This window comes from Maniola hyperantus, chromosome 22, assembly GCF_902806685.2.
Source record: "Maniola hyperantus chromosome 22, iAphHyp1.2, whole genome shotgun sequence".
Taxonomy (NCBI): Eukaryota; Metazoa; Arthropoda; class Insecta; order Lepidoptera; family Nymphalidae; genus Maniola; species Maniola hyperantus.
The window spans coordinates 1,139,758-1,153,671 of record NC_048557.2 but is presented as its reverse complement, the minus strand read 5'-3'; the positions used below and the strand labels follow the sequence as shown (position 1 = coordinate 1,153,671).

General features: G+C 36.9%; 1 long non-coding RNA gene across 1 annotated transcript in view; it reads right to left on the bottom strand.

Annotated features, from left to right (window-relative positions):
- Nucleotides 1-364: 364 nt before the first annotated feature.
- LOC138403908 (uncharacterized) overlaps nt 365-13,914 on the bottom strand; it is a 108,553-nt gene continuing 95,003 nt past the window's right edge. The window contains exon 2 of the long non-coding RNA XR_011238030.1: nt 365-432. This is a non-coding gene — a long non-coding RNA (uncharacterized lncRNA). The remainder of the gene's footprint in view (nt 433-13,914) is intronic.

Genomic DNA, 13,914 nt, shown 5'->3' with positions numbered 1-13,914 from the left:
TTTCATTTTCCGTCCTTTTTTAGCAAAATTAAAAAGAAAAAGATGCAGATACTCTAACTTTAGTTTAGGGAAAGTCATCTGAATTAACGCCAATGGCTAATTCTGTTGTACAGCTGTGTTCTGCCCTTCTGTCACCAGATGAGGCTATTGTTATAGTAGATTTGATAAATCATACGATTTCGATCATTGTTCATCAAAAAGTCGAAAAAATTAAAAGATACAATTGGTACTGATTCTGAGCACAACATAATTTTAGAGTATTCGCATCCTCTTACTGATGTAATTTGAAAAGGACAGACTCAGTTTGACAGTTTTAAGTTTAATTTAGAGCTGTTAAACTCCGTGTTTTAGCTACCAGACGCGAGCCTATTGTTTAAATTTGTAGCATGCACTAAAATTTAGAGTCTTTAAATGTAAAATTCATGTTCCGTCCTTTTTTAGCAATATTAAAAAAAAGATACAGATACTCTAAATTTAGTTTAGAGAAAGGCAACAGAATCGGCGCCATTATGTGTCTACCTAAGTAATTGGGCATGATATAAATTTGACGTAAGTAGTGGTGAGTTGGTGACCCAAATTCCTCAATCACACGCTTGTGGAAGTGTCCACTTAATTTGATGAAAAATGTTACGTGAAAATTGCAATATTTGTAGTTGTCAATTAACCGTACAATTTATTTGACCGACAATATTTATCACTAACCAGTCAAATTAAGAAGTTATGCATTAATTTTAAATGTTTTCACTAAAAGCACTTAAAGTGTGTCGTTTTGTGTCAACTTTAATACTTTGCATCATTCGAGTCTTTCCAACTTGTTCAGTGCGATTGCGAATTGGGTTGCAACAGGTTGTGTATACAGGATGTTTTATTTATTCAGACAAAATATGAGGAACTAATTATACATACAAAATACAGGAAAAATGTTATCGGTCACAGCTTTACTGAATCGATTTAGCTAAAAATTGGCTACTGTTTGATAATTTTATTTATTGAAATTAAGTACAATACTTGACCCAGGTACCTATCTAGCTAAATTTACCTAGTATACTCTCGAAAAGGTCACCAATAAAAGTTTTCCTTTAAGTAATTCCAGAATAAATAAAGTACTCTGTATACTGTGTATGCTATTTTAATAGTCTGGCTAACGAAATAAGAGACTGAAAAAGCGCGTCAAATTAAAAAAATATCAGTACAGCAACCCCAAAATTAGTATGACTGACCTGGAATAACTTAATTTGATACTTTAGAATTACTTATTTTTATATGCTAATATGTTGTATCAAATTAGGTTATTTCAGGTTTGTCATACTATAATTTCAGAGCTGCCATATTAATATTTTTTAAATTTGCCGCGCTTTTCTAGTCTAATCTTTCGTTAGCCAGACTCTAATATATTTATTTTATTTTTGACTAGCATCCTGTATATGTATGTATGTGCTATTTTAATAATGTATTTATTTTATTCTTCGACTAAGTTCAATAGCGCGACCTAGAAACGAGGCCGACTGAGACGGATGGCGGAATTTCAGAATCAAATGGGAAGTATTATGATTATCTCAGATGAGTGATTATATGATGGTTCAATTCATTTGTTAATGTAACAAATACTGACTTTATTGTTTAGGGAAAATGGGACGTGAAATTGTCTTTAACGATGATTTATTAATCTTTATGTAGGTCGAGTCAGTTGGGAAAATTGTCCAACGGTAAAAAAGAGAAAATAAAATTACTTAGGTAGTTTTTAACATGTTTCGAACTCGAAACTCGAACCTCGATATGACTTGCTAATATTAATCGCCTTATAAAAGATACTGGATATTATATAAGCAGTGTGCAACGGATAAGGACATCCTGGCTGAAGAACTTGCGCCAGTAGTTCAACAAAGTTATTCAGTAATTGTTCTGCTGACGTGTCCAAAGTTCGAGTGGCTGTAATCATCTTACGAGTTACGTCCATACTTCAAGACGAAGAGTTGATGAAAAAAACTAATGAATTAATGAAATACTGTACACCAAGAAAGAAATGCAAATACGTACCTACTTAAATTATTAAATAAATATGTGAGTGTATACAGAGAGATCAGAATTGATCAGATCAGATTGGCGAGGGATTAAACACCCATGAGAATTATTAGTCAAAGTCAAAGTCAAATATTTTATTCAAAATATGTAAAAAAATACACTTTTTGATGGTCGGTTGTTGGATTTGTAAGATATAGTGGAAGTGGAAGAATTATTACGCAAACTTAAAACTAAAGCTACGAGGGTTTCACCATTCCAGCACTATTTAGTGTGAAGTCTAGCCTTAGTTTACTATTGTATTTTATTCACGCAAGTACCAAGAGCAATTGTACAAACTTAATCAGATGAAAGATGCGCCAGACCAAAAATCAGAATGAATCAGATGCATAGGTAAAGAACTGATGAACGAACACACAAACGAATTCGGGTAGGGTCATTGGGTACCCGAATACAGGCTAAAAGTTATATGGAATTCTACCATTACATCCAATCAGTCAAACGTAGACTGTTTATATATATTTGACCTTCGCACATATCACGCTACGGAAAGAAAATTATGTAAATAAATCAGAATTAATAATTGACTTCGACTCGAAACAACAAACATGTTTCATAAAGAAAACAAATATGAAAAATTATGACAGCTGTGTCCTATATTTTACCTATTGAAAAATAACCGGTCAAGTGCGAGTCGGGCTCAGACGAAGAGTGCCGTGCTATCGTAAAAAAATAACTCTTATTGGTGACTAGCTTATGCTCGCAACTTCGTCCGCGTGGACTACACAAATTTCAAACCCCTATTTCACCCCCTTAGGGATTGAATTTTCAAAAATCCTTTCTTAGCGGATGCCTACGTCATAATAGCTATCTGCATGCCAAATTTCAGCCCGATCCGTCCAGTAGATTGAGCTGTGTGTTGATAGATCAGTCAGTCAGTCAGCCAGTCAGTCAGTCAGTCAGTCAGTCAGTCACCTTTTCCTTTTATATATTTAGATGTACTTACCTAATCTAGGTCAACGGGAAATACCTACCATACAGGTTTTGAATACCTTGACAGCTCTTGACAGACAGACAGGCATTTTACTTTTGAGGTACGGACTTGGACGTAGGTTAGATCGTCCAAGGGTACGGAACCCTAAAAACAACACTGCAGACGTACATGTAGACTTCATTGAGAAAAATTGTTTAATTAAACGTCTAACAAATGATTATAATGTTCAAAAGGTTGCGAAGCAAAATGCCATTGATCAAATCAGTTTAACGAAAATTAATTTTGAGATTTCCTTTGATGAAACGGGCGATGAATAAATGAAGAATGATGTGACAAGAGTCAAGACTTCGCTAAAGTGAATCGAGTTCAACAATTAATACTACTCGCCGACAACAAGTAGGATAAGTGCTTGATGACAATATTGTTGTTGAAAAGAAGAAAGTAGACCAAAGAATTTCCACTTGAGTTTCATACAGCTAAACGATTTTTCGGGTTCCGTACCCAAAGGGTGGGAAAGGACCCCATTGCTAAGCCTCCGTTGTCTGTCTTTCCGTCCTCTGTCTGTCTGTTTGTCTATCTGTCTGTCAGCGGGCTGTACCTTATGAACTGAACTGGATCAGGTAGAAAGTTGAAATTTTCCCATGTGTATCTATTTTTATTGCTGCTATAATAAAAACTACATGGTTAGGTACCATGCAAATTAAAAACAGTATTATTTCTTGAGCGTACGGAACCCTTGGTGCGCGAGCCCAACTCGCACTTGACCGGTTTTTATCGTTGATTAATTTGCACGACGTCGCTACGATTTTACACGTTATTTATTTTCGTGTTAATTTTCAATCAGAAATTGTCTATCACAAAGAAAAATCATTTTATATTTTCGACAAGGTCCTTCACGCGGATTTAGGTTATTTGGGTATATACTTATGAATTTTTCGTATTGGTTCATTTTTGAAATCACTACTTTATATTATAAATGCGAAAGTGTTTGTTTGTTAGTTTGTCCTTCAATCACGCCGTAACGGAGCAACGAATTGACGTGATTTTTTACATGCATATAGTGAAAGACCTGGCGAATAAAATAGGCTAAGTAGGTACCTATGTATTTTTAATCCCGGAAAACGAAAGTTCCCACGGGATTTTATCCAAATCCACTAATATTATGAGGTCGCGGATGTAATATAATACAAGATGTAACCAGAACGCTGGCAAAAACAAAGACAGGTACTGATGATTACTGATATGATACCACAAAAAAAAAACGCGAAAAAAATAATCCTACTTATATTTTTGTAAAAGTTTACGATATATTTCAAATAAAACGTCTGACTGACGCTAACGGTCAACAAACGTTGCGTAAGTAGGCCACTCGGAGACAATGCCGTGTCGTAGGCGGGGCATTGATCCGAGTTTTGCACGCTATACGTTGTGGGTTTGAAAATACTAAATAACTAAAACTACAAATCCAGCACGATGGACCGACGATATAAAGAGGCTGGCGGGAAGTGGCTGGATGAGGAAGGCTGAGGACCGGGTGTGGTGGCGCTCTTTAGGGAAGGCCTATATCCAACAGTGGACGTCCACAGGCTGATGATGATGATGATTACGAAAACTACAAAATGAGGCAAATGGTTATTGGTATTGGATTGTGTTTAGGTAGTGTAACAATAACGCTAAGTTTTTGCTAGAGTTCTGGTTACCTATAGGCTATAATCACATACAACACTATCCTATTTGGCTCTTGTAGAGATATTAGTACGTACTTAGTAGTAGTTCGGAACGTTTCTTCTAGATCTAGTTCTAAGAAGCCAGGCATATTTACCTAAATCCGCCTGAGTTATGACCTAAAACGCTGGATATTGTAGATATTTATTATTGTAGCTATTGCATTATTAATTGCAATGCTGTGCTGTTAGTGTCGATGCAACATGTTCTATTCAGCTATTGGACAAGGTTGTGATAATATTTACCTTTAATCAATTATTTAGAACTAGCTGATGCCCGCGACTTCGTCCGCGTGGATTTAGGTTCGGTATAAAAAGTAGCCTATGTCACTCTCCAGTACCCGTAGTACAAGATTTTACGTCTCACCAAACCAAACCAAATTCGAGAGTCGAAATATTTCCGCATTACAGTAAACTGGATCTTAAATGCTTTGTTTTAAAGCTCAAGTTTGTCTACACTTCTACAGCCAGCGCTCCAAGCGGAAACATTGCGAAATTAAAATCAGTGGCATTGAATATTTGACTTCAATTCAAGGCTGTGTAGGTCCATTTTACTGTAACGCGGAAGTATTTCGACACTAGAATTTGGTTTCGTTTGGTGAGACGTAAAATCTTGTACTACGGGTACTGGTCTTTAACTATACCCATGCAAAAAATCACGTCGATCCGTTGCTTCGTTGCGACGTGATTGAAGGACAAACCAACAAACAAACACACTTTCGCATTTATTATATGGGCGGTGATAGGTGACTATCTGATGCCCGCGACTTTGTCCGCGTGGATTTAGGTTTTTAAAAATCCCGTGGGAACTGCCAAATGTGCCTAATCTGCGATTCAAAGAAACAATATCAAAGCTGAGGCAACGCGATTTTTAATTAACGCAAAGACAAGATTTATTACTCTCCGCACTTTTCCTGATTCAAAGTCATCGTCCCCGAGGTCAGCGACCTTTACATGAATTAAAAATGTTGCGTTTTACGAAGTATGTTTTTGTAAGAACTGTCACAGTCCACTGTTTATTCATTAATTAGTAGTATATTTTATAATTTATACACAAAACACAATTATTTTAAATGTTTATTGCACGTCACGTAGCTCTAGTTTATCAAATCACTATTTACCTACCTTTATTATGAACTAGATGATGCCCACGACTTCATCCGCATGGATTTAGGTTTTTATTAAATCCCGTGGGAACTCTTTGATTTACCGGAATAAAAAGTAGCCCCGGGATGTAAGCTAACTAAGTAGTTTCAGACTTTCAGAGTTCAGTAAGGAAAACATCGCGAGGAAACCTGCACGCCTGAGAGTTCTCCATAATGGTCTCTACGGTGTATGAAGTCTGCCAATCCGCACATGGCCAGCGTGGTAGACTATGCCAAAACCCTTCGCACTCTGAGAGGAGACTCGTGCTCTGTAGTGAGCCGGCGATGGGCTGATCATGATGATGATGATGAGTCAGTTTAGATTTTCCGGGAAATGAAGATAAATTTTTGATGACACAATTTTTTTTATAATAAGAATGGCTAACTGCGTATTTCCGATCTTAGGGTTTCGTAAATTAAATAATATGACAGGTCTGCGTATAAATCATGTCAGTGTGGAATGGGACCATGAAATCAAGAATGCAACAAGAATTTTAATTTTTTGGTAGCACAAAATAATTTCTATATATAAAATTCAAAGTCCTGACTGACTGACTATAATAATAATAATAATAAAAAATATATTTATTTAAGAAAAAATATTTACAGGTTACACAAATTCAGGTGTTCCCACTAGATTATAACATGGGGTTATTCAAGGGGCGGACCAACAAATTCCTAAAAGGCCGGCAACGCATCGGCGGCTCTTCTGGTGCTGCAAATGTTCATGGGCGGCGGTAATCACTTAACATCAGGTTACCCGCCTGCTCGCTTGCTCGCTATATCTATTAAAAAAAAAAAAAAAAAAGGTATAATCATAAACTCGAAGCTTGAGTTTTTCCGTATACCGAAGCCGTTAACATTAGGTATCTACACGTCACACATATCTAATTAAAAGCTAAATAACAATTACTTATAAACTAACAACATTGAACCAAATGTACGATATTTTAAAACTTATATTTAGTAGGTAAAAACGCAATTATTAAAATTATAAATGAATGTAGGTAAAAGTAGTAAAAAGTTCGTTATCGCATACGGAGTACCTAGTTAGGGTGTGGTTATCGTGCTACGAGCGCAAGACGCTCACTCACACAACTTCATGTATGGTATTTTAAATTCTGGTACAGGGTGATTATTTTATTAAAGTTTAATATTTAACTCTTATGATATACTTATCTCTTAATTATGTTGCTGATGTGTGATGGGTTTTAGTGAATGTTATTAGCAAGTTAGGTTATTAGTAAGTTTAGTTATTAGTATTCTTAGTAATTTAACATATATTACATAATAATTAGTAAGTTAAGTTATTAGTTTTATTAGTAAGTGTTAGTTGTGCATGGTATTCTTTTAGTTTACAAGGTACTTATTTATAAATTTGATATTGATGACACGTTATTTTACATTTTAATTATTGTATTTCGAAATTATAATTTGTTGATAGTATTCTTTTAGTTTAAATTTTATATATCTACGATTGATGACGTCGGTGATTGACTTTGGAAGCTGGTTAATTAGGTTAGGTACGACGTAAGTTAATCTTCTTTTACCATATAAGTTGTTATATATAAGACTGACATATATATCAACGCACAGCCTAAACCGCTGGTCCTAAAGACATGAAGTTTTTTGGGAGAATTGAAATTTGGAGGGTCTATTCTTTGTAAAGAGTTGGTATCCACTAAGAAAGGATTTTTCGAAATTCTACCCGTAAGTGGTTTAAAGGTGGGATGGAAGCTTATATGAAAGTCCGTCATTATTCAAGTTATTTGCACGAAAATTGGTATTTGGGTTTTCGGTCACAAATGAAGAAATTCGTGTTTCAGGATTTTTGGAAAATTGTCCCATAAGGGTGGTAAAATAGGGGATGAAAATTTGTATGGGACAGTTTTGATTATTGATATTATTAACTTGAAATTTGTAAAGTAGGTTTTTTCTTGAGGTTAGGTGTCAGCTAATAAACGGGTTGGAACACACCGAATAACACATATGTGTTATTCGGTGCTGGTGCAGGGTGCGCGTCCTGATGTTATTAATGTTTGTTTCTGAAAAAAAAATGCCATTTGTTTCCTGTAGGCCACGCGGGCGAAGCCGCGAGCAGAAGCTAGTACCTAATATGGGCCAGACAGATAAAAAGACAATTAAACTGAGTATTAATAATATGATCACAATTTAGAAATAAGTTCGCTTAACGGTTCGGTACGGTAAGCGAGCCTTAGCTTACCGGTCAGAGCTTCGGGTGCGATCCCAGGAGACGATTCGAATCCTGCCGGTCCGACACTTTTGATATGTATTTAAAATTATTTAGGCTACAATAGCCAGAGTTAACATAAAATAGAATAACATTAGCTATTAGATTAAGATCCTTGTATGTTTTTATTATGTTTATTTGTATTGTATGCAATAAAGTATTTAAATAAAACATTTCACAACTAAGTACCTCTGCTTGAGCGACAGGGACTATAGGGTCCACGCTAGTTGCATATCTGTAGGTATCTGTGGGTTAATCTCGTAATGACACATGCATATGAATTTATCAATGCATCAATGCAGGTTCAGGTAACAAAATATGTCACATCAACCGCATGATTCATGATGACACCATAATAATATTATAATAGTAAATATGACATTGATTGTCGGAATGCGCGATTCAATGCGTGCGCGCAAGCCAACAATGCACACCGATTCGATTGTTATCGATAATTTGCATTGTTAATCGTTCGATATTAGAATTTTATAGCGAAATCTTGGCATCGAAAACAGGCCTTCGCTAATTAAATTGTTCTTTGACGTCAAACTTTGACGAAAAATTCTAGGCCGGATATCCTTCTAATTCTACTGTGTTCAATTTTCATGTTTGTTTAAATTGATTAGGTAGTTTTTGTTTACGATAGAAAAGCAAAACTATTATTGTACACCAGATGATGTCCGCGACTTCGTCCGCGTGGATTTAGGTTTTTTAAAAATCCCATAGGATCTATTTTTTCCGGGATAAAAAGTAGCCTATGATGTAAGCTACCTCGGTAACAAAGTTTATCAAAATCGGTTAAGCCGTTGGGCCGTGAAAATTCATATTTCATCCTCATTCTCATCATCATCATCTCACGCCGCGCGCCGGTTCATTACTGAGTACGGGTCTCCTCGCAGAATGAGAAGGGTTTAAGCCATAAGTATAAGGTACTTATAGTCCATCACGCTAGTCAATTTTTCTAGTGATAACTATATCTAATGCTACTCAGGGATAATGTAGCATTAGAAATAAAGATAGAATGAATTTATGAAATCGGTCCGGTAGTTTTAGAGTTTATTCGTTACAAATAAACGTCAAAAAAAACGATTCGTGTGTAAATAGGTCACATAAGACAATCAGCGCCATCTATAAGTCACCTGGTAAACAAGTAAAAGTTTTGAAACAAACCATGACGCAACAGTGGAAAACGGTGCGCTACGAATTTTCCTCGTTTACAACATCGACAACAGACGGCGTTAGTAGTAGTTTGGGCGTTACCCCGTAATTGTTTATGAGTTTATTTTTAAAACGGAGCGTTTTATAAGTGGCCTAGGAAGTGAATGTATGACATGACTCTTACAAAATATAAAGATGCAATATCGAGAGATTTCCGTGCTACAAAATTTTGTTTTACTAAACAAGTTCATTTCGCGTAGGAAACTCCTCACTGCATATTTTTTTGAAATGAAAAACGTAAAAATTAATTTGTAACAAAAATTCAAATAATCTGCTCAATTTTTTTAATCAGAACAGAATAGACACAAGTCTTTTAAACCATTTATGCACCTACACAGTTTTTGTTTCAACCAGTAATGTTGTGATAAAATTACGCATTTAAAAAAACTATTTAAGAGGTAGGCTAGTACTCTGGACTGAAGAAGAGTTTTATAAACATTGTAACACGTTCTTTGACCTTTTAGTTATGGTATTTAGGTACATAGGTGCGGCTCAATTTTGTTTGAAAGAGTTTTTTACCAGAAACTTTTGAGAGTTAAACTGACCTTGTACCCCCATGGGTTTCCCCAAAGGTTATGATGTGTGTAACCGGACACCGCAAGATTGCGCGCACTAATATGGCCGCCATGCGCAAGTAGGTACGCTACGTGCTATTATTTCAGCAAGCGGCCAGCGTTGTAATTAAAATAAAAACAAATTCGCCATCACGTGTATTTTTATAATAAGCAACCGCTTTATAGATTACAATTTTTTTTACACACACAGAACCACAATTTATAGTACTAATGTAACAGAACTCAGAATAAATATTAGAAATGTTAAAGGGGCATAAATTGTCGGACAATAGATGTGCAGTAAACCATCAGTGGCTGTTATTGTAAAAACAAGCGTATTTGCATTAAGGCAAGGTTTAATTTTACGTTACTTTGGTTGCTCGAGATAAGTTCTTGTATTTATTTTTGGTACCTATCAATATAATAAATAAACGTTTATTTCAGACCATTTGTAGCTGAAGGGTTGATGTAATGAAGAACCAGCTACATATAGTGATGTTTATTTTACACTTTACAATTGATATGTTATGTACAATACAGACAGGCTCGCGAGCTTTATATAATACAATGGTAGAAGATGTTGACGTGACGAGCGGATGATAGGGAATGTGGAATCTTGTAACGTGCGTGACCAGGAGGATTCTCTACTGCGTTCCAAATTTGAATATTGTTGTGTGGCAGCTGCGAAGTTTTCTTAATAGCTGCCAGCCAAGTAACGGTAGAGGTTGCACCTCTACATCACCCCCCTACGGAGTGAGAAACAGAAAAAAAAGAAATATTAAGTAAGGCAAGTATTATATACATAAGAATGAAGGAAAAGAACCTTAAAACTAGAACATGTATTGATAAAAAAGAGAAGGCAAATAGGATTGAAAGTTGCCTCAATGTTGAGTCTTCTGTAGCAGTATCTGGTAATGGTGTAATACCTCAGGTCATTGTGTACACAATGACTGGGAGGCAGTACTTAAGACCAGAGAAATAAGCAGTGGACCTGTACGCCTAAGTGACACGGAAAAAAATAATTACAATAAATGAAGCGTTCGGAGTGCAAAAAGGTTGATGACGGAGGAGACGCATGATGAGCAAATCTTCTTCACGTCGAACCTTGGCAAACTCGCGTCCACACAGACCTGAAGAGAGGTTCTGAGCGCGATAAACTCAGTGAACCTGGAAAAGTGAAAAGGTCGAAGGACTTACGAACGAGTGACATCGTGTCTTAGGCTGCCCAGTGTACTACAGGAACATGTGTGCGGAGGCTATACAGCACTCCACAAAAGCTGCTTCACTTTGAAATAAAAGATGATCCGCAATGCACGGAGGAAGCTTTGCTGAAAACCTTACGAATTGTGGCATGGTCCGTAGGGGTCTGTTGTGAATGGAACCATGGAACGGAGAGATTAGCCCTCTTCATACATGTAATACTGTTTCTTTATAAATTGCTGAAATTTAAATTGTTATGACAGGAAAATTTTACAAAATACAATGGCAATTATGACATGACAATATAACTAAATAAAATTGTTCTAAAAAGTAAAATGTCTATAAAAAATTCCCTTTTTAAAATGAGATGATGAGACGTCACTTATTGACTATATTGTTCATGGAATGTTAATGTTCTTTTTCACTGAATTTGAAAATTAAAAAAATACGTCACTCAAAAATAATTTTCACAAAACAAAATGCAATGTCACAAATATTATTGTTAGAAATTGTTTTCAGCACAGAAGAAATAATGTCCTTATAAAACCTGGATCCCTCCTCAGGGCGCCTCGGATATGTACTCACAAGGCATGCACGTATGAACCTCGCGTCGGGTTCAGGAGGTTGAGTTGTGGTCAGCGATGTAGGACAGGGTAGGTTGCGTAGCGTGCCGCGTCGAGTTAACTGGATTGCGTCCACGAGGGACACCATCTGTGGCGTCCATGTCGAGTCGCAGTCGTAACTCGTAGCTTTCGCGTTCAGAGGGTGCAGCTAATGTGGCCGCACGTCGTTGCTTGTTGCGTTGAGTTGCTTGCACGCCGGAGATGTACGGGAGCAGTGTGCAGGCTCGACCGTAGACGTAGGTACCCAATGTGGCTGATGTGTTCTTGGCTCGGGAGTCACCAATTATGTAGCTGAAGGGTTGATGTAATGAAGAACCAGCTACATATAGTGATGTTTATTTTACACTTTACAATTGATATGTTATGTACAATACAGACAGGCTCGCGAGCTTTATATAATACAATGGTAGAAGATGTTGACGTGACGAGCGGATGATAGGGAATGTGGAATCTTGTAACGTGCGTGACCAGGAGGATTCTCTACTGCGTTCCAAATTTGAATATTGTTGTGTGGCAGCTGCGAAGTTTTCTTAATAGCTGCCAGCCAAGTAACGGTAGAGGTTGCACCTCTACACATTCATAGATCCATAGATTGTTAGTATGTTAGTTACAGTTTTTCCTTAAATGGTAAGTTAGTATTGTTAGTTCATTAGTGGGTAGGTACAATTAATTTTATTTTACTGACCCAATAGCTACCGCCACACAGTGGTGTAGTATGGGACAGTCAGGCCTGGCAGCAATTACCTTTAGGATGCCGTTGTCGCTGGTACGTAAGCGCTGCAGGAGAGATGTCGCTTTTTTGCGCATTATGGCAAAAAAGTCATTGGTGTGAGCGTCTGCAAACATTTTAGATGCGCTACAGCGCCACGGCAACCTCAACAGCATCCTAAAGGCGTTATTATATTGAACACGCAGGGCGCTGTAGGCTCGGCGTGTATATGTCACCCATAGTGCACCGGTATAGAAGAACTGACAGAACGCTTTAAATAAAGTTACTTTCACGTCTGCAGTGCACCGGGCAAACCTACGGGCGAGCATATTGCCTCTTACCGCCAACGCGCAAAATATAGATGCAAAAACCCAAAATACGTAGGTATAGAGAGACTACCTATAGAGTTACCTCACGTTATCACGGTTCAGCCGTGCCGAAGATTAGCCCGTTCAAACAGACACAGACAAAAATTCTAAAAAACTTGTGATTTAGTATGGTAAAGTTCAAATAACCATATGAACTTAATTTGAGGTAGTTATTTCGAAATCACAAACAGACACTTTAGTTTTATTTATTAGTATAGATAAAAAAAATAGTATAGATGCAAAAGTGTGTTTGTTTGCAGTAGGGCGATTGTCTAAAACCTACATCAATCATTATTACAATCTCAATTGTTCTGATTGGTTGAATTTGTGCGATTCTTGATGCAACAATGCATTGTAGCCAATAGTGAGCGAGCATTAACCAATCAGAGATGATTGCGATCGTGACATTGTAGCTGTCATTCTCCTGCAATCGCGCAGCGGATTAATTTTCCGTCAAACAGGCTGTAACGGAGCAATGGGATTTGTAAAAAAACTTGTAGAGTGACATAAGCTACTTTTTATCGCGAAAAACGAAAGAGTTCACGCGGGATTTTTGACAACCTAAGTCCACGCGGACGAAATCGCTGCTATCTCGGTCTTTAATACCAGAATAGGTGTTGTAAAAAATATAGTAAAAAGCAAATAATGTAATTTCTCGTTCAAAGAGCTACATTGTAATATAGGCCTTTCAAAGTAGTTTCGATAACTGCAAAGTGTCGCTACTAGATGGCATTAAACAGTCGCTTCAGTACTGAGTTAACATACATATCACCAATTTCGTCACTGGCAGTAAGCAAGACCGTGGCCGAGTGGTCAAGGCATCGGGCGCGAACCCAGAAGATGCAGGTTCGATTCCTGCCGGTTACGCAATTTTTGATATGTATATAAAATTATTTAGTAATTTCCTTGAAGTGTAGGTAAACACTTTAAAAAAAAAATACCTATAGGTGTTGTCGTAACGTAAAATAAAATAAACACCCTACCGACAAAGCCGTGCCACCAAGCGATTTAGCCATGGGTTTAATAAAAAAAACTGCCATACCCCTTCCAGGTTAGCCCGATTCCATCTTAGACTGCATCATCACTTACCACCAAGTGAGATTGCAGTC